Here is a 5,000-nt window from a genome sequence, read left to right on the forward strand (position 1 = left end):
CGGTCTCCTCCTGGAGCTCACAGCCAACTTGGCAAAAAGTTTCTAAGTGTCACATCTGTGAAAAAACGACTAAGTGTCAACTTTCGAAAAAACGGCTAAGTGTCAACTTTCGAAAAAACGGCAAAGTGTCACATCTCTGAAAAAACGGCTAAGTGTCGACTTTCGAAAAAACGGCTAAGTGTCAACTTTCGAAAAAACGGCAAAGTGTCACATCTCTGAAAAAACGGCTAAGTGTCACATCTCTGAAAAAACGGCTAAGTGTCACATCTCTGAAAAAACGGCTAAGTGTCGCCTCTCTGAAAAAACGGCAAAGTGTCAACTTTCGAAAAAACGACAGAGTGTCGCCTCTCTGAAAAAACGACTAAGTGTCGACTCTGAGAAAATGGCAAAGTGCCCACGGCTCTGCGGGCTCGTGCATCCGACCCGCGCCGGTTCCCCAGCCGGCCTGATATAAGGCAAAACCAGCCTCTCCGCCTGGAGCTCAGAGCCAACTTGGCGAATATTTTCTAAGTGCCCACGGCTCTGCGTGGCTACGGCGTCTGCCCAGCGCCGGTTCCTGGGTCGAACCCCGAGGACGAGGAATGCCGGTCTCCGCCTGGAGGTCCCAGCTTAATCGGCGAAAATTTTCTAAGTGCCCACGGCTCTGCCGGGCTCGTGCATCCGACCCGCGCCGGTTCCCCAGCCGGCCTGAAATAAGGCAAAACCAGGCTCTCCCCCTGGAGCTCAGAGCCAATTGTGGCGAAAAAACGACTAAGTGTCAACTTTCGAAAAAACGACTAAGTGTCAACTTTCCAAAAAAACGGCTAAGTGTCGACTTTCGAAAAAACGGCTAAGTGTCAACTTTCGAAAAAACGACTAAGTGTCGCCTCTGAAAAAACGACTAAGTGTCGCCTCTCTGAAAAAACGACTAAGTGCCCACGGCTCTGCGGGGCTTGTGAGTCCGCCCCGCGCCGGTTCGGCGGTCGGCCTCAAAAAGCGAAAAATCAGCCTCTCTCCCTGGAGCTCACCAAAAATTTGTCGAAATTTTTCTAAGTTCTCCTCGAGGTACCAGGGGGTGAGGTACCCGGGCTAAGGTGCAGTACCTTTTTTGGTCTTCAGGTGCGCCAGAGTACAATGAAATGGTCCCAGTAGTCAGTGTACTCATCGACTTTCCCCCCGTTTTCCAAAGCACCCCGTTTACGAATATGGAGGAGATGGTGCTGGTCTCCCCACGGCGTCGGACACGCCGTCCTCGACAGCACAAGGTCGGATAGAAGACCTGAAAAGCGCCGTGGCACGCGCTGGAGGTGTCACTGTGGCGAAAAAGTGACTAAGTGTCAACTTTCGAAAAAACGGCTAAGTGTCAACTTTCGAAAAAACGGCTAAGTGTCAACTTTCGAAAAAACGGCTAAGTGTCACCTCTCTGAAAAAACGGCAAAGTGTCAACTTTCGAAAAAACGACTAAGTGTCAACTTTCGAAAAAACGACTAAGTGTCACCTCTCTGAAAAAATGGCAAAGTGTCAACTGCGAATGTGGTGGTGCATGGAAGGAAGTGGAGGACGGCCGCCTCCTTAAACACAGGCCGGAGAGGAGCGTCAGGGCCAGGCTCCTCAAACATGGACCGAGTGTCGCCCTTAACACAGACCAAGGGGAGGACGGCCGCCTCCTTAAACACAGGCCGGAGAGGAGCGTCAGGGCCAGGCTCCTCAAACATGGACCGAGTGTCGCCCTTAACACAGACCAAGGGGAGGACGGCCGCCTCCTTAAACACAGGCCGGAGAGGAGCGTCAGGGCCAGGCTCCTCAAACATGGACCGAGTGTCGCCCTTAACACAGACCAAGGGGAGGACGGCCGCCTCCTTAAACACAGGCCGGAGAGGAGCGTCAGGGCCAGGCTCCTCAAACATGGACCGAGTGTCGCCCTTAACACAGACCAAGGGGAGGACGGCCGCCTCCTTAAACACAGGCCGGAGAGGAGCGTCAGGGCCAGGCTCCTCAAACATGGACCGAGTGTCGCCCTTAACACAGACCAAGGGGAGGACGGCCGCCTCCTTAAACACAGGCCGGAGAGGAGCGTCAGGGCCAGGCTCCTCAAACATGGACCGAGTGTCGCCCTTAACACAGACCAAGGGGAGGACGGCCGCCTCCTTAAACACAGGCCGGAGAGGAGCGTCAGGGCCAGGCTCCTCAAACATGGACCGAGTGTCGCCCTTAACACAGACCAAGGGGAGGACGGCCGCCTCCTTAAACACAGGCCGGAGAGGAGCGTCAGGGCCAGGCTCCTCAAACATGGACAGAGTGTCGCCCTTAACACAGACCAAGGGGAGGACGGCCGCCTCCCTAAACACAGGCCGGAGAGGAGCGTCAGGGCCAGGCTCCTCAAACATGGACCGAGTGTCGCCCTTAACACAGACCAAGGGGAGGACGGCCGCCTCCTTAAACACAGGCCGGAGAGGAGCGTCAGGGCCAGGCTCCTCAAACATGGACCGAGTGTCGCCCTTAACACAGACCAAGGGGAGGACGGCCGCCTCCTTAAACACAGGCCGGAGAGGAGCGTCAGGGCCAGGCTCCTCAAACATGGACCGAGTGTCGCCCTTAACACAGACCAAGCGGAGGACGGCCGCCTCCCTAAATACAGGCCGAACCGGAGCGCGAGTGTCGCTCCTTAAACACGGACCGAGTGGAGGACGGCCGCCTCCTTAAACACAGGCCGAACAAAATGACACAAAGTGTCAACTGCGAATGTTGTCCATCCAAGGAAGGAGCGTGATGCCCGGCCGGCTCCTTAAACACAGGCCGAGAGTCGCCCCGGACGGTCCGCCTCGCGGCGCCCGTCTGCTCGGATAAAATGACACAAAGTGTCAACTACGAATGTTGTCCATCCAAGGAGGGAGCGTGATGCCCGGCCGGCTCCGAAAACACAGGCCGAGAGTCGCCCCGGACGGTCCGCCTCGCGGCGCCCGTCTGCTCGGATAAAATGACACAAAGTGTCAACTGCGAATGTTGTCCATCCAAGGAAGGAGCGTGATGCCCGGCCGGCTCCTTAAACACAGGCCGAGAGTCGCCCCGGACGGTCCGCCTCGCGGCGCCCGCCCGCTCGGATAAAATGACACAAAGTGTCAACTACGAATGTTGTCCATCCAAGGAAGGAGCGTGATGCCCGGCCGGCTCCTTAAACACAGGCCGAGAGTCGCCCCGGACGGTCGCCTCGCGGCGCCCGTCTGCTCGGATAAAATGACACAAAGTGTCAACTACGAATGTTGTCCATCCAAGGAGGGAGCGTGATGCCCGGCCGGCTCCGAAAACACAGGCCGAGAGTCGCCCCGGACGGTCCGCCTCGCGGCGCCCGTCTGCTCGGATAAAATGACACAAAGTGTCAACTGCGAATGTTGTCCATCCAAGGAAGGAGCGTGATGCCCGGCCGGCTCCTTAAACACAGGCCGAGAGTCGCCCCGGACGGTCCGCCTCGCGGCGCCCGTCTGCTCGGATAAAATGACACAAAGTGTCAACTACGAATGTTGTCCATCCAAGGAGGGAGCGTGATGCCCGGCCGGCTCCGAAAACACAGGCCGAGAGTCGCCCCGGACGGTCCGCCTCGCGGCGCCCGTCTGCTCGGATAAAATGACACAAAGTGTCAACTGCGAATGTTGTCCATCCAAGGAAGGAGCGTGATGCCCGGCCGGCTCCTTAAATACAGGCCGAGAGTCGCCCCGGACGGTCCGCCTCGCGGCGCCCGCCCGCTCGGATAAAATGACACAAAGTGTCAACTACGAATGTTGTCCATCCAAGGAAGGAGCGTGATGCCCGGCCGGCTCCTTAAACACAGGCCGAGAGTCGCCCCGGACGGTCGCCTCGCGGCGCCCGTCTGCTCGGATAAAATGACACAAAGTGTCAACTACGAATGTTGTCCATCCAAGGAGGGAGCGTGATGCCCGGCCGGCTCCGAAAACACAGGCCGAGAGTCGCCCCGGACGGTCCGCCTCGCGGCGCCCGTCTGCTCGGATAAAATGACACAAAGTGTCAACTGCGAATGTTGTCCATCCAAGGAAGGAGCGTGATGCCCGGCCGGCTCCTTAAACACAGGCCGAGAGTCGCCCCGGACGGTCGCCTCGCGGCGCCCGTCTGCTCGGATAAAATGACACAAAGTGTCAACTACGAATGTTGTCCATCCAAGGAGGGAGCGTGATGCCCGGCCGGCTCCGAAAACACAGGCCGAGAGTCGCCCCGGACGGTCCGCCTCGCGGCGCCCGTCTGCTCGGATAAAATGACACAAAGTGTCAACTGCGAATGTTGTCCATCCAAGGAAGGAGCGTGATGCCCGGCCGGCTCCTTAAACACAGGCCGAGAGTCGCCCCGGACGGTCCGCCTCGCGGCGCCCGTCTGCTCGGATAAAATGACACAAAGTGTCAACTACGAATGTTGTCCATCCAAGGAGGGAGCGTGATGCCCGGCCGGCTCCGAAAACACAGGCCGAGAGTCGCCCCGGACGGTCCGCCTCGCGGCGCCCGTCTGCTCGGATAAAATGACACAAAGTGTCAACTGCGAATGTTGTCCATCCAAGGAAGGAGCGTGATGCCCGGCCGGCTCCTTAAATACAGGCCGAGAGTCGCCCCGGACGGTCCGCCTCGCGGCGCCCGCCCGCTCGGATAAAATGACACAAAGTGTCAACTACGAATGTTGTCCATCCAAGGAAGGAGCGTGATGCCCGGCCGGCTCCTTAAACACAGGCCGAGAGTCGCCCCGGACGGTCGCCTCGCGGCGCCCGTCTGCTCGGATAAAATGACACAAAGTGTCAACTACGAATGTTGTCCATCCAAGGAGGGAGCGTGATGCCCGGCCGGCTCCGAAAACACAGGCCGAGAGTCGCCCCGGACGGTCCGCCTCGCGGCGCCCGTCCGCTCGGATAAAATGACACAAAGTGTCAACTACGAATGTTGTCCATCCAAGGAGGGAGCGTGAGGCCCGGCCGGCTCCGAAAACACAGGCCGAGAGTCGCCCCGGACGGTCCGCCTCTCGAGGCG

Source organism: Syngnathus leptorhynchus, unplaced genomic scaffold (assembly GCF_054491065.1).
Source record: "Syngnathus leptorhynchus isolate UIUO unplaced genomic scaffold, UIUO_Slep HiC_scaffold_362, whole genome shotgun sequence".
NCBI classification, from domain to species: domain Eukaryota; kingdom Metazoa; phylum Chordata; class Actinopteri; order Syngnathiformes; family Syngnathidae; genus Syngnathus; species Syngnathus leptorhynchus.